The sequence below is a fragment of the Myotis nattereri genome (assembly GCF_964212035.1).
Source record: "Myotis nattereri genome assembly, chromosome: 6".
Classification (NCBI taxonomy): Eukaryota; Metazoa; Chordata; class Mammalia; order Chiroptera; family Vespertilionidae; genus Myotis; species Myotis nattereri.
In genome coordinates, this window is record NC_138081.1 from 78,982,813 (window position 1) to 79,009,738 (window position 26,926).

A 26,926-nucleotide genomic window follows, 5' to 3' on the forward strand; every position below is an offset into this window, starting at 1 on the left:
AGTTTTTTTCTCAAATTCAATTAATTTTAAACCACCTTTAGAAAAGCTTGGGTGTTATAAGTCAATCTAATGCTACTAAGATCATCAGAAACCAGGCTTCATTATTTTAGTGACATACTGTGTTTCACACAGCACTTTTAGGAAAAACCAGACATAGTTTCAAAGCCAAATGTTTTATTTTCTTTTAAAGTTCAGATATCTGAGTGGTTTATCCTAAATTTCCAAAACATGTTGGGAATAAACACAGAATCTTTTAAACACGGAATCTTTTAAACACAGAATCTTTAGCAGTGATGATCTCAGGGTTATATTTTAAGGGCAAGGCTTACTGAGCTTGGTTTCAAAGAACTACTCAAGATTCCTTAACTTTTCTTATGGAACTGACACTTCCAGTTCTTGGAATATATCCAAAGAAGCCCAAAACACTTATTCAAAAGAATATATGCACCCCTAATCTGGCTTTTACTTAGTATTATAGAAAAAACTTTTCTGGACACTACATCAGCTCCTAATCTAGATTTAATGTGCGTGGTTTTTATTTTTTTGTTGCTGTTTTACTTTCCTCTGCTCTAATTATCTTAGTTTATATATTATAAAATAGATTATATGTATATATATTTTTATAAGGGGTATGTATACATACAAACACTAATTTGACACCAATTTTATTATTGCCACACACCATTCATAAAACAATATTTCTAGAGTCCTGTTAAATAAGGGGCGGAGTTGTTGCAATGTGTTGTGGATATTAAGAAGTGACTTTGAAAAGGGAGGATTTCCCTAGATGTTTCTCTACACAGGACAAAAATTTGTTCTGCACATGGTCTGTATTAGAACTCATGGCATGGAAATTCAATGACAAAACTTTGTCAGGGCCAAAAAATTAAAATGACTGATTTTTCCAGGAAAAGAATATCTTCTTTAGAAAGGAAACTATATCACTAGAGCTTAAGCAACAATATTTCCTGAATGAATAGTAAGATATTTTCAGGTTAAGAGGATATAATTTCCTTCCCTTATTGAAACGTCAGTGTCAGTACAGCAGGTCACCTAACTCTGGGCAAATAATTTGGATAGTGCTGGGTCAAGCGTGTTCACATGGAAGTAACGATTGCAGGGCTCAAGTTTATAGGCCAACATGCCATATGTCTTAATATTTTTTAAAAATATATATATTGATTGATTTCAGAGAAGGAGAGAGAGATAGAAACATCAATGATGAGAGAGAATCATTGATCGGCTGCCTTCTGCATGCCTCCTTCTGGGGATCGAGCCTGCCACCTGGGCATGTGCCCTTGACTGGAATCAAACCCGCGACCCTTTAGTCTGTAGGCCAACACTCTATCCTGTGAGCCAAACTAGCTGGGGCCATATGTCTTAATATTTAAGTTATAAAAAAAGGTAACACATTGCAAAAATATGTGTTATTTTCTTATCTTGTCATATATAATTATCATAATGACAAAATTGGGAATATATATATTAATCTATGGTTTTTATATGGCTGAAAGCCGGCAAATTATCAAAGACAAGTGATTAATTTTTAATTGAGCATGTTTGAGTGTTCTGTTGATGGTCCAATGATATTTTGATGACGAACAAAATAGATACAGAAATTTAAGAGTAATAGGAATTTTTAATATTGGAAAATGTTCCATAGTTACTGTATGCAACTCTTATGAATACCACAGTAATTTGTATCTCTGCAACCACAAATTAGAACGTGAAGAATAACAAGAAAAATGGTGGCTGGGCACTGCTGGGAAACAACACTTTGTTATAAAAGCAAAAATATGCACTTATGTTATCTGAGAGGAGGGATTTGAAAAATTCCTTAATATGTTTTCTCTTACCTAAGGGCTTCTGCTGTTCCAATTTTGCCTCCACTCTAAAGCAGTTTTTCTCTTCAACAGCAACAGCCATCCAGATACAACCACTTTTTCTAGACACAAAGCACACGATAGATACAAGCTTTTCCTTGGAGTCTGAACAATGTTAATCATAACACGGTGTACAGGGTTACAGGTTGTGCTGTGTCAATGCTGAGTACTGAATTCATAGTAAGAGCACCCATGTTTCTTTACTAAGCTTAATTATCATGTGTTTGTGATATGCAGGGCTTGAAGTGCAGGGCCAAGGACAGGGCCCTTTAGCTTTCATGCAAAGGCAATACTAGAGGTAGGTTATTTTTCAAGTGCTTTCACAGATGTGCAGAATCCAAAAAAAGGTTAAGGCATGAACAAGCTTCCTCAGAAAGATTTTATTTTGGGGTTCTTAGGATTTAATAATTCTGTGGAGTACAATGTGTTATCAAGGTGGCCATTACCATGTAGGAAGAGAGTTATAGATTTGCTTCTAGCAGAAAGGCTTTAGCTTTTTTTTTTTTCTTTCTCATAGACATGGTCAGGTCTATTCTAAGATTAATCTAGTTTTCTCCAGTGTTTTGTTTTCTTATGAGAGTGCCTGATCCAATTGAACTTGGCAACACCTTGATCTTGACCCATTTTCTTGCTCTCATGCCACTATAGCTTTTCACACCCAAATCCCTCTGTCATCACTGATTTAATTTTGGTTTACTACAAGAATTTTCAATTTCTGATGCATCAAAAGTTTTGTCTTCCCTAAGCATGCATTTCCTCTCCAGTCTCATAACACTACAGACTCGAAACAATGGCTATCTGTTTCCTCCTGTTAGGTTTCCTTAAACAGGCTTTAGAGAGCTGCCATGTGTTTATCTTTCATAACACTCTGACAAGCACCCCTCCATGACTCACACATACAGAAAGCCAAAAGCCCTGAATGGTTGTTTATTCTCACCAGCTGGATGACCTTGCACGTGGCTCTCAGCATGGGCGAGAATGAGGGAACCTTCAAAAGGTGGTCATGTAGATTTAAGTACAAACAAAGATGCACGAACTTGCACTTTGCTTAGATCCTTTAAGGAAGTTCAGAGTTAACCATGAAACTCATCTCAACTTGCCATCTTTGCTTTTCCCCATTTATGCTCAAATGGGAGAGGAAAGACCAGGTCTTGTGGTCAGAGAAACAGAAATACAGTGAGGGCTTGTCATTTCCAAAAGCTTACAGTATAGTACCTAGCCCTTAGGACTGATGCTCTGTGGCTACACAGCACATCACTTGATGATCTGATTAGATCAACATCCTATACTTAAGAGAAGTAAAGACAGGGCAGTCTTTTACCCCATTCCTGAATTATATGTGGCTTCTAGGAATGGTTCAGCTTACAGATCCCCCTTCATCTGGTTGTTTTCTGTCCCGTTTTGTAGAGTTTTATCTGCAGCATGCACAGTGTAGTTAGTACTTAGCAACAGACTCAAGGGACCCCAATCAGAAATGTGGATGTCTTTCTCTGCACAGCATTCTTCTCACTGGTGGTCTGCCCTGAAAACTCCAGCTGTCTCTACCTCCTCAACTCAATTGAGGTGCTAAAATTGAAATGCTCTGTTTGGGTGCCTGCTGCATGGATCATGGTCAGGTTAGTAGCTTCAGGCAGAAAATAAGGACTCACCTCATTTGTTTCCCTTTTCTCAGACATCACAGCTCTGGCTGCCTATTGTTCAATTCCTATTGCCAATGTTACTCATTTTTCTAGTCGGTTAGGGCAGGTAGTTAAATCTGCTACCAGGTACTCCAATCAGACTAAATAAAACTAAAACTGAGATAAAGACAACAAATCCATTTTCTCTTTTTTTTTTCAGGTTTTTGCTATGTTTTTTTTTTTAATTAAATCTTTATTGTTCAGATTATTACATTTGTTCCTCTTTCCCCCCCCCCCCATAACTCCCATCCTCCCAGTTCCCGCCCCACCCTCCGCCCTCACTCCCCACCCACTGTCCTCATCCATAGGTGCACGATTTTTGTCCAGTCTCTTCCCGCATCTCCACACCCCTTTCCCCCCCAAGAATAGTCAGTCCATTCCCTTTCTATGTCCCTGATTCTATTATAATCAACAGTTCATCAGATTATTTATTCCCTTGATTCTTAGATTCACTTGTTGATAGATGCATATTTGTTGTTCATAATTTGTATCTTTACCTTTTTCTTCCTCTTCCTCTTCTTAAAGTTTTGAAGTAGTTGTTCAAAGCAGCAAACTCCGGCGTTAACCTATGCCACCATCTTGGTTCTCCCATTTTCTCTTTTTTTTTTAGACTTTATTTTCCATGCTGGAAACAGGAAGTAGGTGCTCAGCTCTGGGGGGAAAGCTAAAAGATGTCCACAATGAAGAGGAACACTCTTTTTCTGTCCCTGGATATTATCTTGAGGAGGTGAAATCTCACAACTCAATCACAACTAAATTACAGAAGAGGTACATAAGGCAAGGACAGCCAAATGGAAAGATGGAAGTGCCTAGGTCCTTCAAAAATGATATTGAGACAGGGAATTGACTAGCCACAAGTTCATAACTTTAGACTCTTTAAATTCCAAAGATGATAAATTCTTTAAAATTAGAGCCAGTTGAGTTACTTGCAACCATTACTTGCAACCAAAAATCATTGTAACAGACATAATCCTTCTTATGAGTAGGTGACTTTGAGAGTCCTTAACTGAATGAGGTAGAAGAGGACAATTATGAAGACATGAAGAGACAGTGAGGAATTCACTTTGGCACATAATGAGTTTGGGTTACTTAGAGATCAACCAATGGAATGTTCAACATGCAACCTGGGCATGTGACCTGAAGATGAAAAATATCAGAGAGATTTAAAGGTCATCAAGGTATGGTCCTTGAAGTTATGGTTTGGAGAATATTGCTCAAGAGAATAAGCAAGGAATGAGAGCACCAATATTATGCAGGTGAATAGTAAAACATAGCCAACAAAAGAGCCTAAGATGACATGGTTAGAGAAGAGGAGGAAACTGGTCTCACAGATGTCACTTTCAGTGGAGATGTCCATCAACTCTAGTCTTAAGAAGCATGTACTGCCCTCACTCTGGGTAACCTAATTTTATCCTGTCCTTTTCTCTCAGACATGTGAAGAAGGCTGGATTAGGATCCGAGATGAATCATGAGGCCTGGCCTAGGAAAAACATCAGGAGAACACTCTGGATGAAAAATAAAGGAACTCATGGAAATAGAGATAGATTTCATAGATTTAATGCAGCCATGTCATGTTCGTTCTTGTTAATTTTGGTTAGGCAACACTGTTGTTGTTTTTTTTACACTTACAAAGTAGGATATAAAGAAATCCAAACAGAGCCATAAAGACCATAGCTCTTTATATTAACTTTTTTGTATTTTACCAATAGTACAAATAATTCTTAATTGTACTTCTCTGAGTTTGACAAAGTTATGCAATAAATCAAAAGAGCAATAGTTTTTTTTCCCCCTCTCTCCTAGGCACTAATCCCCTAATTAAAGCCTCTAAAACTCTGTAATACTAAAGAATTATAGTCTGAAATTGCCATTATAGGAATATCTATTTGGTGATTCCCTAATGATTTTTCTTTATAGAATCATGAGTGTCTTCAAAATATACATACTTAGGACACCTTAATGCCATAGTACAAATCTTTAAAATAAATGAAGTTTAGGGTTGGGCTCAAATAGGATTAGAAGACTAGCATTTTCCTAAACTAAAGGAAAAGTTATCTCCTTTGGCTGTCAATCACAAACCAAAGTCTTAAACTTTGACCTATGTTAGCAATTATAGATAGCTGCAACCAAATGAAAACCTAGATAATTCAGTATTTATTAATTACTGTAAAATACACATATAAAGATAAGTACCATTAGAGATAAATATATTTGAACATGTATATTTAGGACTATTTTTCTTTGGAAACAAAGATTATGTATAAGGTTGCAAGGATTTAATGAGAGAAAGTGCATAATGTACTTGCCCCAGGGCTTGGCACCTAGAAACACTCAAATGAGAACTATCACTATTATGACATCATCATCCTGCTAAGACCAATCCCATTATTATAAACACTGTGAGATTTTTTGTTTTACACTTAAGACTGACATGGCCTAATTATTTGTCTATGAAAACAGGTCATATCAAGTTTAGGAAGGGGTAGATAAAAGTTTATCAAATAAAAGGTCTCTCTTTCAGTAATCCCAGTATCAAGAATGAGTGAAGGAATGTTGAGGCTAAGAACTGAGGGAACTCTTTTATGAAGTTACGATTGCTGTTGCTGAGGGATTCCCAGTCTGTTCAGTTCACCTCTGCCAAACCATCGTGCCCATCACATCCCCTCTGGAGGCAATAGGGATCCCAAAAAGTACTAGAGGAAGCCAGCTCTACATGGCAGCTCATCAACCAGTCTCATATAGCTGTCTCTTCCAAAGAGTGGGAAATAACATGCCTTCTCTCCAGGCTAATTATTATTCCCTCTCTTTGCCCCATTGTGTTATTAACTCTATAGCTCTCTTTTTAAATTAATTTCATTTTTTATAACAGTTTATATTCAATATAATTTTGCATTAGTTCCAGGTGTACAGCATATTGGCTAGACAATCATATACTTTGCAAGGTGTTCCCCCCAATATTTCCAGTAGCCAACTGGCCCCACATATAGCTATTACAATATTATTGACTATATTTCCTGTGCTATACTTTACATCCCTGTGACTACTTTGTAACTAAAATCTATCCTTTCCCTGTCTAATCTCAATTCTAAATGAGATGTTCTTTTTATGATAAAAGCCTGGAAAATCCTGCAATGGCTTCAGGATATATCAGGTTGGGTAACAAAGATCCTGTAGTAGTGCTCTACCTCGTTTTAATTTTCAATTTTCTTTTTTCCTTGAAGAGCTTTCACAAGGTTTGATAAAGTTTGAGTAATGCTTAGTAATTTACCAATAATATTTACTGAAAAAGTGTTAACTAAGCTATCTGTCAACTGATGGTTGTTGGCACTAATTCAATGCCAACAAGAATCCCCACCTTGGGCTATGGTGAAGAAGGAAACTTTATTCAGTGCAAAAGGTGATACAGCATGGCTGTTAAAATAGTCCTGCTGTGAACTAGCTCAATAGTGCTACAGTGGGGCTGTGAAACAGCCCTGGGGACAGGCCCCTCACTGGCTAGACAGCCCTGCTGTGCTCCTTCATGGTCTGCTCTGCTCTGTGCTTTGTGCTGCGCTAGTCTGTTGTGCTCCACATGTTCTGCTTTGCTCTGTTCCAGCGAGACATCCTAGTTGTTTCTGCTCTAGCGGGGGAAAGGCAGTCTTTGGTGGAAACTATGCTCCTGGAGCTAGAGGGGAGCTGACTTATATTACAGAAGTCCTGCCCCTGGTCCCTGATTGGTCCTGCCTCATGCAAATGAGAGCACCAAATTATCAGTTTGGTCCCAAGGCACTGTCCTGATTGGTCAGAGCTGTGCAGTTCTGATTGGATAAGGAAAGGAAGCCTCAGTCCTATAGGTTGAATAGGATTCCAGGAAACTTTGACAAGGGCTGATTCAAATGGGAGAAACAGTGCAGGAGGGCTGTTCAGTGCAAATGCACGTTAGTGCAGAGGCAAGCGGGTTAGTGCAGAGGGTTTTCAGCAAAGGGCAGTTTGCCTGACAGGCCACTGTGTAGAAATGGCTGCTAGGCTCCGCCTTCTTTATTTGAGCCCAGTTAGCCACCAAGAGCCCTTCTTAATAGGTGTTTTTTCCCCCCTCAGAGTTCACATACCTCAGTCTCTGTGGCCCTAATGTTTCTGCAAGTCCATTAAAATTGGTGTTCTTCCATACTCAATTCTAGGCTCCCTCATCTTTTCCATCTATAGCAGTCCCCCCTTATCTGCGGTTTCAGTTTCCACAGTTTCAGTTACTCATGCTCAACTGCAGTCTGAAAATATTAAATGGGAAATTCTAGAAATAAATCATTCATCAGTTTTAAATTGTGCACTGTTCTGTGATGAAATCTCAATCCCACCAGGGATGTGAATCATCCCTTTGTCTAGCTTATCCTTGTTGTGGACACTCTCCAGCCATTAGCTACTTAGTCGTCTTCTCACTGATCAGATCCACTGTGGTAGTATCTCAGTGCTTGTGTTCAAGTCAACCTAATGTTACTCAATAATGGCCCCCAAGTGCAAGAGTAGTGATGCTAGCACTTCAGATATGCCAAAGACAAGCTGTAAACTGCTCCTTTAAGTGAAAAGGTGGAAGTTCTCAACTTCATAAGGAAAAAAATTGTATGCTGAGGTTGCTAACAGCTATGGTAATAATGAATCTTCTTTCCATGAAACTGTGAAGAAGGAGTACAAAATTTTGTGCTAGTTTTGCTATTCTACCTCAAACTGCAAAAGTTATGGCCACAGTGCATGGTAAGTGCTTAGTTAAGATGGAAAATACTTTAAATTTGACATAGCATCACAATGGCTGAATGATCCTCCTTCTGACCTGTCATTAGAAGATCAACAATAGTCTAGCACCGTTACAATACCTGTGTCATTCACCTCATTACATAGGCACTGTATCTCATATCGTCCTCATAAATAGATGGGTGAGTACAATATAAGATATTTTGAGAAAGCCTACAATCACATATCTGTAATTATAGTATATTGTTATAATCTACTAGTGGCCCAGTGCACAGATTTGTACACACTGAAAGGAAATTAATTAGAAGGTGGCTGACAGGGCAGGACTGGGCAAGACGGGCCAGACATGCCCTAGAGCCAATCTCCCGCCATCCCTCCCTGGCTGGCCACACCTGGGGTGGTGCTGGGGCTTCAAGGGCATCTGTGGAGTGAGTGGGGTCCCTCTGGCAGGTGGGGTCCCTCGGCCTGGCCTGCAGGGATTGGTCCGAAACTGGCAGTCCAACATCCCCGAGAGTACAAGAGGGCACTCTACAAAGTTGCTGTTGCTCGGCAGCTCCTGCATTGAGCATCTGCTCCCTGGTGGTCAGTGCGCGTCATAGCTACTGACCAACTGATCGTCCAGTCAGCTGGTCACTTAGGCTTTTATATATATAGATTTTAGTATTAGTTATTATTATTAATCATTTATTGTGTCTAATTTATAAATTAAACTTTATCATAGGTATTAATGCATGGGAAAAAACATAGTATATAGGGTTTTGTACTATCTGTGGTTTCAGACATCCACTGGGGCTCTTGAAATGTATCCCCCATGAATAAGGGGGGGACTACTGTATATAATCTCTCTGGACAATCTTGTGCTTCCACATGCTTCAGTTATAATCTATATGCTGATGACTTCAACTACATATTTTCAGTCCAGTTTTTTTTTTATCTAAAGCACAAAGTACATATCTAACTACTCTTAGATATACCTCAAATACCTTGACCTTGAATCCATCATTTACTCCCCAAATCCTGATTATCTCCATGACTTACATCTTCCAGTGGAACACAGAATTAGTCCATCAATAGTCTAAACCAGAAAGAAAAATGTTATAAACCACACATCCAGCCAGTCAAGTCCTACTGACTTTACCTCAAGTATTTTCTTAGTCTTTCTACCTATGCACACCACTACTGCCTTCCCTAGTCTTGGCCACTATAATCTCTAACCTAGATTCCTTTAAGATCTCATAATTGTCTCACTGACTCTAATCTTCCCCTTCTACTATACTCGAGTCAGGATGCTCTTTCTAAACAAACATCTGTGATATATAATAACAGAAATCTGAGTAAAAAATGGAATTATTGAGAAGCAATACTAAGGGGTTAGTAGATTTTTAAAGATTTATCAGGTCATTTTGAGGTCCAGGAAAAAAAAAAAGAGCTCAGATACAATGGGGGCTCTTCTCATAACTGCTTAAAAAGTTGACAAAGATGATAACGATGACGGTGATGATAATGAAGATGAAATAAAAAGATGACTTGTAGGTTCTTTAAGTCATGTAAGCAGACCAGTAGGGAAGTTAATAAGTTGGGAAGTAGTGGAGTTAGGCTCACGGAAACCAATCTATCTTTAAGGTTGGCCCCAGAATGGCTGGGGAGGTCAAAACAAACCTGTGTCCAAACATAAGCAGCATTCAGGCAGATGTTATTAGATTGAGAACCAGGAGGCTAACCAAGGCAACATCAAGTGATGGACACAGAAATTGATAAAGCATGTCAATGCATTGAATTACTAACTACAAAAATAACAAATAATTGTGAGGTTTTATATTTGTAACTATAGTTATAACAAAATACTGGTCAACAAGAAAAAAAGGTAAAGTATAAATGAATAACAAAAGTGTATAAGTATCCTTTTTATAGTCAAGAAGAAGTGATTATATATAATTTGTAAAAATAAATATATATATAAATGTAAAGAGATTTGCAAAAATGTAAAACAATGCATCCTTCTTACTAATCTTACTAATTTTTTAGTTTGGAAAATACAGTTTTTTTCATAAAGATATTTGTTATTTGTATGTAGTAGACTTATGATTACTATTTTAAATAAATCAACCAATAAACCTGTTTCATTTCTTAGTTTTAATGTCTAATCTCAATAGATATAATAGCAATAGATATAACCCACATAAATAAAAGCTCTTTGGGGTTCTCAATGACTTTTAAGATTACAAAGGGATACTGAGGTAAAAAATTTAACAGCCACCACCTTTCGACTGGAAACTCATGAAGGCTAACTAAGATGGCTGACAACAGCAATAAAATGGCTTATTTTGAACAAAATTATTGAATTTGAACAAAATGAAGGTGGAAGCCTGAGGAGGTACTGTTGGAAAATCAAGGGCAGTCCTCACAATTATATAAAATTAGTAGAAAATGCCTCATCTTCTCATCCTTTTGGGACTACTCCTTCTACCCACTCATGTGAAGCAGGGTATCAGTATGGCACCATTTCCAGGCACAGAGACCACAGATGTATAAACAACCTTCCACCCCTTTCAGGGAAGTCAACGGATGTGCCAGAGCTCTTGGCTCTGTTTACATGGGAAAATGCTCTCTTTCCCTTATAGGAAAATAAATAAATAAATTTTGCCAGTGTCGCCAGGAAGGTGGGGTAGTGGAAGCTATATGTAAAATAATACAAAAAGTATTCTTTTCAAAGCTGCAGAACCAAGAGTGGAATGGGAAAATGGAAAAGGACAAATGGAGGCAAGGATCCAAGGGGATAACGTTTCAAAGCACAGAGGCGTAAAATATACTCTGTAAATGCAGTGATGCCGTGTAGTGTTCTAAGCCATTAAATTATAACCGCCTGGAGTAAATTTTTAAATGCGCCATGTACAAAGTTACCAGAATGAGGGAAGCTGATCCTTTTATTTTTGTTCTACTTACATTGTGTATATAAGTAGTATTTCTTGGAGAAAGTTTCAGAAACTATAGCAATCTCTCAAACCAGATGGCTAATATTACTATCACTACTTCAATTTCATATATTTAAACACGAGGCAGAATGCTTGAGTCAATCTGCAATAAACCTAAGAAAATAATTCAAGTTGATTGAAGATGGAGCCAATTTGTATTCTATTCGGGTGTCTTGCTTTTCAGCTCATGCATATTAACAGGTATGATGTGAGAGTGAATTTACGGAGGCACAAGTCGAAACCTGGGATATGTGTTGTAACTGTGAATGAACAGACGCGCCAAAACTTGTACTGACTGAAACTCACAGCTCCTCTTTCTAAGCATATCAAGTATTTAATGTATCTACTTTCAAGCTCCTGCAAGATATTTCTATCTTATAAATAACTGTGCTCCCATGAAACAAAAAAATAAAAGTAAGATTACTTTCTTCAGTATAATGGTAACCCATTATAATAACCGAAAAACCCAAAATATCAAAAATCTGATGAGTGCATTGCTTTGGTCTTCTATTAGGCAGCCACATCACTGTAAGGGTGACCCTAGCAGTCTCTTTTGCCTCTTAGTTTCCTCACAGGCCTTATTCTTTACAAGTACCTGTGCTCATTTTGCTTTAGACTTTTCTGCTTTTGGTTTTAACACCCCTTTGCATGCTTATTTTCTATGGGCACTAGGTTCCAGTGTTCTTTGGGGTACTTGACAGTAAGAAGAATATTACATTTTAGAACCAAAGGAAACAAAATGCTTACTGTTTTGTAGAATGATTAAGAACAAAGAAACAAATTTCCTGATCATTTAAACATATATACTTTCAGTGGTATTAGGTTCTCCTAGATAAAGCATTCTCATTTTTATTCATATTAATTTCTGAAACAGAGACTAAAATATCTCAAAAAGCTTTCCAAGAATGTTATCTTTTACACCCAACTTAAGCTTCATTGCCAACTACAACGCTCACAAAACTTATTTTATAAAAATAAGCTCTGAATGAATGAGACATAGGTATCAAGGCAATTATGTATTATTTAGCCATCTAGTCTCCATATGTGTGTGTTTTTTTATCTTCCCTGATTTCAGTTGTCTGCATCAAAAACAATTAAATGTGAAAAGAAAACAGAGCATTGGGCCATTATGATCCTATCCAAATGCTTCACTAATGAGTAGCTTTTATTAACCTTTTATTTCTATTCTGATTCTCTCCCACAAATCTTCGATAAGAGCAAAAGTTGCTTCTGTAAATTAATCTTCATGAAAACCTTCTTTATATTCATGTTTTATTAGATCGTGTCAATTAGTCTCCTGCAGTTCTAAGAGGCTGTATCTACTAGCAAAAATCCTTTGTAAATCACTGACACTCTTCCTTTACCAGCTGAATAACCTGAGGCAGGAGGACATGAGTACGTGTTACCTGGCAACGTGTTTATCTGTGAGCTCTTGGCTGCGGCGTCTTGGGGAACTCTGACATGGGAAAATATTTCAAGGTTGATTTGCCCTCTGGAAGGGGCCCAGTTCTAGTTGTTTTCAAGGTATTCAAATGTTTCCCATCTGTTATCAAACTATTACTAAGCAACCTCCATATTCTATCCAGGCTTTTGGCAGGACTCCAGGAATACAAATATAAATAATTTAAATAAAATAAGAGTCCCTGACTTCAAGAGGCTCATAGTCTAGTAAACAGAGACACACTGAGGAAAATTCAACATACATTGTGAATATTATCCATTCACTCTCATTGAGACCTTTGGATGCCGGGCACTGTGTGATCGGGACAGCAGAAGGGAACTCAGAGGAAAGGCCCTCAGCCCAACAGGAGGGTTCAGAGGTGATTTCCTGAAAAGATATAACATTTGAATTTTTACTTATACACAGAGAGATGTAGACAGGGACAAGGGCATTATGGGTAAGTAAAGGGCATCGTCAAAAACAAAGTAGTGTGAAATGTCATGGACAATGCAGGAATCTATACTAGTTACTATTTCTAGAACATTAAATGCTAGGATTAGAGAAATGGCCAATGAGATTGGAATTCTGTGACGGGGAGAGAGCTGGGTTGAAAATTATCAAAAAAGCACCCATCTTCTCTAGGGCCCCTTGACTAGAAGGAACTTAGAAAAGCTGAAGGCATTCTCTCAGCAAAAAATTATAACCTTATTAGGCTAACATAATTATTTTACAGAATTTAAGTAAGAGCTTTCATGTGGTAGAGACAGAAAAAGGAGGTTAGATACATACCACCGAAATAATTAGAAAGGGTAGCTTGACTAAAGAATTGAATTTTTCACAACACACATTTACATACACACAGGAACTCTAGGATAGCAACTTATTTGTATTAGCTAAAATATATTTAATTAATATGCAGTGTCTAAAGCCACTACCCAGGTCATGATTAACCTGAAAGTGAGTGAAAATAATATTACCAGTTTAAACCAGATTCCTGCTCACTTTAGTTCTGTATATACTTCCTAGCTTCTGTAACATCTAAAACTGGAGACACACTTATTATATATTTCTGTGGGGAGAATAAGGAAAAGACAGAGAAGGATTATCTCTATATTGTCCAATTTTTCCTAATCCTGTCCTAGCTGTTCTGGAGAAAAATCAGTTCTATGATGTGAATGGCATACAAACTATTCACGGTTGACCACATCCGCTGGGCAAGACTCACCAATCCCAAGGAATGTACAAACTCAGGTTCCAAAACACAGGCTGTCTGATCATTCTGGCCGTCTAAATTGGGAACTAATTAAATGTTTTAACTGGAAGTCTCTCCTTGCTGCAGCAGAAAGAGTCATTTTGAAGCAGACATATCAATGAAACACTTCTTTGGGAAAATTCAGCTCAACTACAAGAAACAACTGCTTTTGGTTGGCAGCACAGTCTATTCCTACTTGATCCCTGCCACCCTGCAACGCATACACACAGGCTAAATATCACTTACGATGAGAGGTGTAACTACAGAGAAAGGATGACATGAAATCTCACAGATGTCAAACTCATCAGAAACAGTTTGTTCTCACCTATCTAGGATTTCAATCCAGTCCACTGGGGCTGATGAAAGATTATATAAATTATTTGCGTAAAGAAGCTTTTAGAGCAGCAGTTAAACATGTTGGGTATCGTCTGAATGCAGTAAGAGTGGGAGGTTATTCATTTCCATTAGTAATTAGATGTTGATTGAAGCATTTCTTCTGTTTTGCAATCCCTTAAACAGGTATAATATTCTGAGGCAGCAGAGATCTAATTCTCTCCAAGTGAGGAGTCTCCACTTAAACTTACAGCCCAAGTTTCTTCAGAGGGGCAACTGGAATTATTAGACTAGCCTATGTGGATCTAAGAAGTGAGTCTGGCCAGAAACCCTGAAGGCCAGAAAGAGGAAGCAGTCACGTGTCTTGAAGTGAGACATCTCTACTTGGATTTATAGCACAAGTTTATTTAGAAAAGCAGAAGCCTTTAGTACCACAAAGTCTCATGTATTATTATTGGGTATCACCCTACTCAATTGTTTTGGATGCAAAAATGAGTGTTAAACATGAAAACGGTTGCAACAAATACACAGAGACTTCAAGTTGTTCAGCAACTGCTCTTGAGCAAGAACTATCTAGAGTGAAGATAGCCATTAATATTGACTGACCTGAACACTTAATATGAGTCAGAAATTGTGCAAAGTAATGGAATACAGATATAAAAAAAGACACATTAAATAGGGTAGACAGCCCGGCTGGTGTGGCTCAGTGGTTGAGCATTGACCTATGAGCCAGGAGGTCACGGTTCAATTCCTGGTCAGGACACATACCAGAGTTGCAGGCTCCATTCCTAGTTGGGGGTGTGCAGGAGGCAGCTGATCAATGATTCTCATCACTGATGTTTCTATCTCCCCTCTCCTTTCCTCTCTCTCTGAAATCAATAAAAATATATTTTAAAAACTAGGGTAGACACATAAAAAGATAACTTTGATATTGTAAGTAAGTTCCAAGGCAGAGATACGCATAGAGTGGTACAGAAGAAACTCGGAAAGGAAATCAGGCCTAAACTAAATTATGCACAATGCGTAAGAGTTGGTCAATTTAAGAAGGAATAGATGGATATTCCAGGTAGAGGGAGAAGAATAACCCAAATAAAGTATGTGGTTTTACTATAAGCAGTTTGATATTATCAGACTACACATTGAGAAATGAAGATTGGTAAGTAATAAGAAGAGAGAACTCAGTAAAAACAAATACCTTTATTTATTGGGGGCAAAAAATTCTTGAGGAAAAAAAAAGAACTCTCTTGAAAATTAGAAATGTCTAATTTTAAATATTGTCAAACATTTCAGTAGGCGTATAATAAAACTGAATATCTGAATAACCAAGAAACTTATGAATATTTGATTCCCTCATTAGTAGTCATAGGAATGCAAACAAACTTTATGCTATGATAAGGAACTTGACCTTTTTCCTTTGGGTAACAGTAAGCCATTGAATAAATTTCACAGAAAACCAAGAAAAAATAGACAATGTAAATAGATCCACAGGAGATCCAGATATTGATACAGTAGTTTATATGGAAATGCAATAGACCAAGAATGGCCAGAATATTCTTGGAAAAGAAGAACAAAGTTGAAGGACTTACTTTATCAGATAGTAAGACTTATTATAAAGCAACAATAATAAAGGCAGAGTGTAATGATAGACAAATAGATCAATGGAACAGACTACAGGGTCCACAAACAGACATACAAATTCTATAGTTTTGATTCAGGTGGCACTACCGAGCAGAGGGCAATGCATCATCTCTCAGTAAATGGTGCTGCGTTATCTGGACATGCACATACAAAATAAATAAATAAAAGGCCCTGGCAGGTTGGCTCAGTGATAGAGCGTCAGCCCCAGGACAGAAGGGTCCCAGGTTTGATTCCAGTCAAGGGCACATACCTGGGTTGTAGGCTTGATCCCCGGCCCGGTGGAGTGCAACCAATTAAGGTCTCTCTCACACATCAATGTTTCTCTCTGTCTCTCCCCCTCCTTTCCATTCTCTCTAAAAATCAATGGGAAAATATCCTCAGGTGAGGATTAACAAAAAATAAAAAAAAAAATAAGTAAATAAATAAATAGTAAAAGGACTCCTACCTCACATGACAAAAAAAGGATCAATTCCAGGTACATTATAGAGCTAAACATGAAAGGTAAAACATTAAAACCTCTAGAAGAAAACACAGAAAAATATTTTTATGATGTGGGGGCAGGCAAAGATTCCATAAACAGGACTCATAAAGGATTAGTCTTAAAGGAAACAAATGATAAATTGGATTATATTTAAAATTAGAAACTTCTGATAATCAAAAGACTATTAAGAGAGTGTAAAGTTTTATATATATATATATATATATATATATATATATAATCTGCATATATATGTATATAATCTGCATCTATACCCATGTCTATCCATCCCACAAAAGCATATATTCAGAATATATAAAGAACTCTTACAAATCAGAAAAAAGGCAATAAGTCCAATTTTTTAAAATGAATAGACACAATAGAAAGTAGATATCCAAACACCCAAGAAACATATGAATGTTTAACAGTAATCACGGAAATGAAAAGTAAAATCACGATGAGAGTATTAGACATCCCCTGGACTAGGTAAACTTAAAAAGACAGATCATACCAAGTGTAGGCAAGGTAATAGAGCTACTGGTGCTCTCAAACGATGACATAGGAATTTAATTAGTGCAATCACTTTGGAGGACTCTTTGGTAGCAACCACCAAAACTGGACAGAAGTGTACTTTGTAGCCTAATAATTTCACTACTAGGTATGTATTTTCTCAATATAAATGCATAATATCTTCACCAAAATAAATGTTCAGAGCATCACCATTTGTAATAGTCTCAGGATGGAAACTGCTCAAATGTTCAATACCAGTAGAATGGATAAACAAATTATGGTATAGGCATAGAATGGGATACCATACAGTATGTGAGAATGAATATTCCACAACTATATACAAGCATATGATGACTTTCACAAACATAAATGTTAGAGAAATGAAACTATAAAAAAGTATATATCACATGCCTTCATTTTCATAAAATATAAAGTATGTTGTTAGAAATCAGGATAGTAATTATCCTTGGGGTAAGGAATGACTAGAAGATGATACAAAGAAGAGCTTTTATAGATGCAGATAATATTCTGCTTTTTACCCAAATGGTGGTTATACAAATATATTCAGTTGATGAAAATTATTTGCCTGAGCACTAATGATATGTGCACCAATCTGTATATTCTGCTAGTTTTACTTTAACATACTGGCTAAAAAGCATCAAGAAGAGTCAGGCAGGTAAAGTACAGTAAATGAGAGAATCAAACTTGATGTAAGAGTACCAACTATACTTCTTGCTATGGTTTGTTCTTAATATTGTATATCAATAAAAATTATATTAAGCTCAGCCGGTATGACTCAGTGGTTGAGCAGTGACCTATGAACCAGGAAGTCATGGTTTGATTCCTGTCAGGGCACGTGCCTGGGTTGCAGGCTTGATCCCCAGAGCAGGGCATGCAGGAGGCAGCCAATGGATCATTCTGTCTCATCATTAATGTTTCTATCTCTATCTACCTGTCCCTACCTTTCTGAAATCAATAAAATAAATAATATCAAAACACAAAAATATAGAAAATACCCTGTAAGTGAGTTAATAAAGGATATAACCACTAGTTGGAACTAAGAAAAAAGTAGGGAACTGGCAGAAAATAAAGGGAAAAGATCTGACCTGCTGAAAGCATACTTCTGGGAGGGGAGGGCTAGAAGGGGTCAATGGAGGGGGAAAGGGGACATAAGTAATACTTTCAACAATAAAGATTTTAAAAAATAAATAAGATACAAAGCATACTGTTGGGCTCAAGTAGACATTAATAAATGTGTTTCCCATTCATAGTTGCAGAATATTAGCCCAGTGCATTTTTCTGAAGGAAATTTCTGAGCTTCAAAGAGCCACCTTTGGGAAACATGCAGAGAATAAACTCAAACTTTCACATGTAGAATTTCCCCCAATTATTTGCTATCTATTTCAAAACACTGAATATATGTCAGTTTATAGGCAAATGATTTTATTTTCTAGCTAAACCTCCATCTTCAAAATTACCTTTATATATATACATGGTCAAAATACAAATACACCCTACACATTTTGCCATGCAATTGTAGCCTGGAATTCCAAAGTACTATATATTTCAGCCTGGTTTGGCCCATTTTTATTCTTTTTTTTAAAAAAATTAAGGTTTTTGTTCTTGTCGTTTGCTTGCTGTTCTCCTTTGAGAAGCTCTTGATAACTTCCCTGCAAATTACCATCTCCATCATGGATTCTAACTTTCAAAGTCAGTCTATGCCGAAATTGCTTTGCAGCACTCCCCAGCATGGCTGAATCTTCTAACGATGCTTCATATACAGTAACTACAGATAATGTCTTCACCCTGCCTGCTTGTGTGAGCCATCCTTCAGAGCGCGGCAGCCACTTCCATCTACTAGCCTACACAATAGAACTAAGCTAGAGCAAAGAAGATACAACCAAAGTCAATGCATTTCCTGCAGCCCAAGTTTGAGAGTGGAGGTCCCTATTTAATTAGTTTTTATGTATCACTCCTAAGTCATTTCGATAAAGCCCTTGCATAAAGCCTTTTTGGAAGTAAATCAAGCAAACCAAGCAATTGTATGGGAACCTTCTTACTATGTATTTTCCTCTTAGTGGTTAGTTCAGATAAAACATTTAGGAAGCAAAAGAGAATGTCAATACCCAGTCACAGGATCAGCTGAATATTTGGTTCTCTTTGGTTACCCTCACAGAGGGAGGGCAGCTGGACTTGGAATGGTCTATGCGGAGCTACAAAGAGACACCCATCAGCAGCTCTGAAGGCCAAAGAGGAGGATGTTGTGAAGTGCCTCATTCAGACCCGATGACCTAAACGGTTGGGGTTCAGCAAATCGCAAATACCTCCTGGGATGGCGAGACAGCAGACAGTTCCTGCGGCAGGATGTTGAGCTTGTATCAAGAGCGTGCTGTGTGTCCTTGGCTCTCCGGCTCCAAGGCTGGCATTGGGTCTGCGCTATTGTCCGCTTCACTCAAACCAGAATTGAGGGATCTGAGGTAAGCCATTGACCCGAGTGTTTCCTCAGCTCCCAAGGAGTGTTTACTAAAAGGTGGTGTTTTTCAAAGCCTTTAATAAGAAGTACACCACGTCCTCCGTACCTTTATTTTTCTAAATGTGTGGAGAGGACACACTGTTTTTGCTTTTTGCCAGCCTTCCAAAACATTCTTGTCACTGCGAGTTGTATGGCATCCTCAGTGTGGACATGAGCAGAACTCTGTACTGCAATGCTTTTCAAACAAGAAAAATCTGACTCTAGAAACATCCCCCAACTAGGGCCCGTCAAAATGTCAAATTTTTTTTGAGAAAAGCAATGCAGATGGGAATAAAAGTGCAATTCATGTTTGCCTTCAGGACTCTAAGAAACAGAAAAGAATATTTGATTTAATATCCCCTTCATATCATTTTTTTATTATTCTTAAATTGATTGGGTGACAGAAATCAACATGAATATATAGGTTTCATGTGTGTGGATTTCTATATTACAAGATCTGTATGTTGCACTGCGTGCCCACCACCCAAAGTCAAATCTTCTCCTATCACCTCATATTAGGACCCCCTTTTCCTCCCGCCAGCACCTTCCCTCTGTCAACCACCACTCTGCTGTTTGTGTTTGTAAATTTCAGTTTTATGTCCCACATATCTTCATATCATCTTGACCCATTCTCAAATTAATGACAGTAATTTAGGCAGGCCACGAGACATTGCACCAGAAAACAAATTTGAGGCTTAATAATATAAATGTGCTTTCCTAACACAAGCCACTTCAATTACACTTTGCATCAATCTCTTGACAGATGTTCCCTCCTTGCAGAACAATTAGCCTAAGTGGGGCTTATATTCTCCGCTGAATAAGACAATAAGGAAGTGCTTTTCTCCCGCATGACAAGGAGTAGAGTCTGAGACAGAGAAGAGAAGGAAAAGTACTGCATATTTATCTCTGTCCGTTGAGAGATGGAGGTTTTCCAAGAACCCATGGGGAAGAAGTTTCTCAACTAACCTAAGAACAGTTGGCAGACTCTCCTAAAATACTCCCCAACCTTGAAGGAGATGAGAAATTCTGAGCTCTGTGTGACCTGAGGATGCCCATGTTTAAGGACTAGTTTGCATCCTGATTTTGCATTTTTTCTCAGTGTCCCACAGTTCATTGAGGCATCATTTCTGAAGCAGGGCAGCATGGTGCACTAAGATGTAGGTGAAGAAATGCAAAGGGGAAGGTTCACACACAGTCTCTAGAAACTGCTGCAGTCTGGGGGTTGGAAGCATCATGAAGTATCTTCATAAAAACCAAAGGTAGAGACCTAAAATTTGAAAGGGACAATCCAGTGGGTGCTCTGGACATCAGTGTTTCAGAGAATGGGCAATAAATAGCAAATTCTAGAAACTGCCTTAAAATTGAAGGACTATCATGTTAGATCTTAAATATCAAAATGTGAAAATAAAGAGAAGCATCTATAAGAAAGAAAAGCACTTTAATTTTTCAAAAATTAGGAACTTAGGAAAAATTGAAAATTCAGAAAGACAGTTTGCTGTAAAAAACGCACACATTTATTAAGAAGGCAAATATTCTAAATGGCTCTCTTTTTAAAGAATTTTAAAATGTGCTTCTCTATTAAATTAGTATATCAAGGGCATTTCATCCATTAGTTATTAGAGCCCAGTGCCAATGGGCTCTGAGATTTTTTAAAGTCTACAAAAATGATTGAAACCTAAAAAAAAAAAAGTATTGGCTCCAAACTACCAAATGGAAATGAATAAATAATTAAATGTCTACAAAAAATTAACATTACATCAACTAGTCAACTGCAACTTTAATTTGTAATTGCAGCATAAATTATATTTAATGTGGAATATGGGTGGATTTAATTTGTTTGATATATTATACATGCAGGCAGCCAAAAATAAGATCACAAGTTCCTCAAAACAGCCCTGAATAATATCAATATGATAAAAATGGCCATTTGTTTTCCTAAAGGGATTGGAAGTTAAACAAGAGGAAATAGAGAATTAGGAATGTCCATGTTAAGTACCCAAACAGTATGTCTTGGAGAGAGTAACGCCACCTCTCCCAAGAACAGACGATAGTGACTGCAATTGTCACCATCTTTCTCCTGAATTAAGGCACTGCTGTAAAGTAGTGTTTTGGGGGTGAGGGGGCGTTGAGGGGGGGGGTTGTTAAAGAATAAGTTTTTCTTAGAAAAAGTAGACAGGCCATTTACACCTCATTGTACACCCTATTCAGAGAATCTAGAAAATCAATGTGAGGTTATTCCTGAGGGATGACATCTAGTGAGTCTGAGGAGTGGTAGGGATGTGGGGTGTTTTAAACGTGAAGAAAGACCTAGCTCTGAGCAAGCAGGCCTGGCTGAAATATAAGAGAGTAATGTCTGGGACACAATACACAGGGTGTGTTACAGAACAGCAAGAATTCGTCCACCCAGCACTAGTAGAACCAAACACTAGACAACGAGAATTACAGTGGAGAAATGTTGTCTATTTTATTATGAATGGTGCTACCTAGGAGAACTGGAAGCAAATGCTTAAAAACTCAAACTCCTGGATGAATGGCATGTAGGTTACAGAATATGTAGGGAAAAATTGCAAGACACCTGTGGATCTGGGGTTTTGGGGTCCTGTTAGGAGCTTGGTTGGAAGTGCGGTAAGGGTGACAAACCATTTCTTCAGGTATTGAGCTCACTCTACCTTCGGGCTTAGGAACTGAAACAACTTAGGTCGAGATGTTATCTTTAGCTTGCCAGAGGTCTGGACCATGTGACCATTAGTCAGGTCTGGGCTACTGTCTTCTGCTGCATAGGGCATTGCAGATTATCTGGGGGAAAGGTTGTCTCTGAGGGGCATGTATATATAGAAAGAGATAATTTCTAGAGCTAGGATTTACTAAGTTTAATGAAAGCCCTCGGTTTCGGGTGGAACGGTTTAGTTTGGGATTAATCTTGGATTTTGATATCCTTGCTTGATCTTTCCTATTGAAGGAAAATGATCTGCTCCTTAGTATCTTCTAGTCACCCAAAAAATATAGTAGCACACATCAGTGGATACCCTAGCAATATAATCTACATTTGATGGACAATATTTTCCTCATTTCTTAAATACTGCTTCTTCAAAACTTTTGTCATCTCTCCGCTCCTCCTTGCCTCCCTCCCTCTCTTTGTCTACCTTCCCCACCACACACTCACAAATACAGAAGTTAAAAATTATGTGGTGTTAATTGCTGAACCAGAAACTGTAAAGCTAAGCTGGGGGAACTAGATATAAGGTAGTTAGCTCACGACTAAGAATCTTGGGATTCGAAGACTTGTGGTATTTTGTGCAATGTTAAATCATACAGACTATTATGGAATAAATAATTTTTAGATTGTTATTTATTATTCATGAAATGTCTCCTAGACCTCTTAAAAAATAAAATCAGGTCAGACGGTAAATTAGGACTAAAAGAGCCATGCCTACAAAACAGGTTGTGGGATATGGGGCAGGAAGTTACTCAATTAATTTAACAAAATTAATTTTGATTTCCTAATAACAACTTGGGTTTGGCTTTTTTTTTTTCCACAATGGTCCTTAACTTGGAACAGTTCTATTGATTTAAAGATAAATCAAGGATTGCGGTTCACAGGCAACTTAAATTTATTTTTCATTTTTGCCTGTTTAAAAAGCTGATTACTTGGACACACTTTTTCCTATCACCTATCACCCTGAAGTCTGTGGAAGCAGCTCTTCAATTAAACTTTATTTAAAATAAACAAGACCTGTCTTTTCTCTTGAATGAATGAAGCCTTATGATTTTCACTGAGGGAACATAGAGAAAATACTGTTTTCTTTGTATATGGTTTAAAAAAAATTTTCCCTATCCTTTCTCATCCCATCTTAGATGCACACAATCTTTTCCTGTGTTTTATACATTTATTCTCCATTGTTAAGGTGACAACAGAGAGATTTTTGCTTCTGATAAAGGGGCAATATGGTCATTTCCTCAAATAATAAGAATTTTCTCTCATACCCATATTTTTCCTGAGTTGAGTTTTCTAGGAATTGCTGAAGTACATCCTACAATAGATGGTGCTTTTCTGTATAAAATGTAACCATCTCTTTTGACTTAGCAATTGGGAATCTCACCCACAGAAATACTCACATGGGTGCAAAAGAATGATGTGGCCTTGTTTGAAACACTGAACCTTTAGAAGCAGTGTTAAAAGTCCTATCATCAGAGACAAGGTCCCTAAGCAGTCATTAAAAGGATGAGATAAATTTATGTGTGCTGATACAGATATATTTTGTTTGATGACAAATGCAAAGAAAAAACATGATTTATTAAATGCCAAAAGCAAATTACTGAGTATGTATTGCATGATTACAAACACACACATACACAAATGCATACAATACACATGCAAAATAAACCTATTTTACTATTATTATTCCCAAACTTTGCTATGCATTTACACGTATTTGCAATATGTATGAAGTGAATGCCAGAGAATGACTTAAGTATGGCTAATCTTAGTATTAGAAAGACTTGGTATCTACATTTCACCTTTTATTTATTTATTTATTTATTTATTTATTTATTTTTTATTGCTTAAAGTATTACAAAGGTATTACATATGTGTCCATTTTATACATTTCACCTTTTTGGTGAACCTGAAAGAATGGCTTTCTTTTATCTTCTAGGAGTCAAGAGAGAGGGGATTTTTATCTTCCGTTCACTGCTGATCTCTGCATCTGGAACATGGTGAGCTCCCAATAAAACTGGTGAATGAAGGGACAAGCTTCCTGCTCCCTATCAGGAACACTGCACGTGATAAAAGGTTGATAGATTAGGCTCAAAGTGGAGAGGGAAAAGATATTGGACACTATCTAGGAAAAGAAATTCTATAAAAAGAAATCAATAAAAAGAATGAGGAGGAGGTCAGAATGGTGAAGAGATGGAGGGGCCATCCTACAGGGAGAGGAGGAGGAGAAGGAGGGGAATCTAGGAAAGCAGAGAGCAGGTCCATACCACCTCTTTCCAAAGGGGAGACTTACTGGTAGCGGGCTCTGTGGTCATGCTCTCCTAGTTATTCAGAATAGTATAAAGGGGATGCAGTAGTATAGCAACTAGATTTAGAAATACAACTGTGGCATTGCAGAACAATTTCAATATTGGGGATAAAAGTGGCCCAGAGAATCATTGTTTGTATTTGTCTGAAAATGGCCTTTGGTTCCAGTTTGGTGACTACAAATTATCTTTCAATGCTGGATGTCTTCCTTTAGTGTTTGAATAAAGAACTTACACTTGAGATTGAAGAATCTAAAGCTTAAGTTGGTTGAATTAAAGTGTATTTAAAATGGCAGGCACAGATATGAATGAATTTCACCATAATGTATTTCTATTTTCTCTAATGGTTATTGATTTGAAGTTTAATCTGTTACTTATGAATATAGTACTTTTATAAAGTACTTAGTTCCTTATAAGCCACTTTCTCCTATGACTAATTAAATGAATTTTATACAGTACAAATCTGTATGTGTATGATCTCTTGGAATTCTTTAGGGTCACTTATTTCACAATTTAAAATTTTTTTTTAAATCATGAGTTTTTTATTCCTGATAAGATCAGAGGTACAGAGCCTATTCAGCACCAAATATTCTCACAAAGATATACAGTGTTGAAGAATAAAAGCTTACACTTTTCAAAGATTAGATAAATTTTAGTTATATTTGGCTAAAATATATAAAAGTTAAAGAAATAATATATTAAACTTGGAAATAGGGTTCTCTGTGGCCTAAACTGACTATACATCACATTTGCCCAGGATACTTCCTACTTACTTCCGTTGTCCTGCTCTAATTATTAATAGGGTCCCCTTTCAAATTTGTCCAGGTTTGAAAATAAGTCACATGGTTACATGGTTATCCTATTCTAAGGAAAAGATCGTTGACCTTATCTCAAATTTCATTTTTACTTTCTTCTACTCCATATCATACCATATTTTCAGATACTAAAATTACAGGATATTGCTTGGGTAATGATTGAAAGATAATTATGTCTGAACTTCCCCCAGGGTGTTGAGGAACACCCATTAAATTGGATTACAACAGGGTCTCAACTGTGACATGGCAATCATTCAGAATAAATATTTTAGGTTGTGCTTTTGTAGGAAGAGAATTGCTTGCAATTCCACCTTCTTAATAAAATTAGAGTCTGTGCTTCTCCCCCATCTCTGCCTCTTCAAATTCCCCTTATTAGGATAAACAGCATTATAACAAGGAAATTGCTGGCCTAATCCCTGAAAATAACAATGGATATACTAAAATTCCAATGCATTGAGATAATTTGGGCTTTTTCTTGAGATAGTTTTTAACCATTAACCTGCACAACAAAGTCAATTCAATACTTCGATAAAGTTAGAGCCTAAACAACTTCAGTCCTTTGTAGCTTTCTGAGCTTTTCAATTTACTATCTCTTATTGTCATTAAATGATATTCCTGAATGCTAATTTAACTGACTTTCACACTTTAATCAGGTTGGAGGCATGTATATTAAAGGAAAGAAGAAAGTTAACTAAATTGGAATGCACCATAAAAATGGTGGCAGTAATGATGGAGGCAGTTCTTGATTTTTGTTTTTTCTTTTATTTGTTTTTAAGCTATGGCCATGACCAGGGTTCAGATCTGATAAGGTGTGCTGAAAAGCAACCTCTTCCTTCTCATACTCATTCAGTAAGCAGTTGACATTCTTTTACAAATATTTAAAACTAAACATTCTTTGGGTTAAGAATGACTGGCATTGTTATATTAATAGCCTTGTAGAATGTTTATTTTGGCATTTTAGATTCCAATCATGAGTTGTTAAAAAAAGTCACCAACTCCTATTTTATTTCCCTTTCAAATATGTTTTGCATTTTATTTGATTATAAGGGTATTCTTATATAATTCTATTTTGAGATACACCAAATTCTCCCCTACCCATGATCCCACTGGCTTTGGAAGTAGCTTGCTTTCCCAGTTTTTGTAGCCATTATGTTTAAACCATACAAAAGCTTAACTTCTCAAAGTCCCTCATGGGGAAAGCCAACACCCACTTCAGGGCAAACAATGGCTTCCCCTATCACAAGTTTTTCACATTCAATTCATTTAGTCGGGGATAAAAAGAACTGTGACCAAATTTATTTTCTGAGTATTTGCCCTCTGATTATAAGCATGTGAAATATATGTCCAGTTTCTCTTCAATCTTTTATTTTGTTTTAATTCTTTATTTTCCTAGTTTAAGTTTCCATATAAAAATATTTATTAAAAATAAAAGGCCTTTTAGCTGGGTGGACATAACTATTAGCTTAGCTCCTATATCTCAAACAGATTCTTAGGACATTTTCAGGTTACTCGGTAAAAATGGCTTCTCTATTTATCAGTTCTGATTAAATTTATTTGGTTCCATTAATACATTCTTTTTTTCTTTTTAAACAGGTAACATGCAATATTGTATTTGTTTCAGGTGTACAACATAGTGATTAAACATTTATATAACTTATGATGTGATCATCCC

At 37.0% G+C, this 26,926-nt stretch overlaps 1 long non-coding RNA gene across 1 annotated transcript in view; it reads right to left on the reverse strand.

Moving 5' to 3' along the window:
* Positions 1-13,011: 13,011 nt before the first annotated feature.
* The window catches only part of LOC308521866, a 108,141-nt gene continuing 94,226 nt past the window's right edge, over positions 13,012-26,926 (reverse strand). Inside the window, exon 3 of the long non-coding RNA XR_013996196.1 lies at positions 13,012-13,081. This is a non-coding gene — a long non-coding RNA (uncharacterized lncRNA). The remainder of the gene's footprint in view (positions 13,082-26,926) is intronic.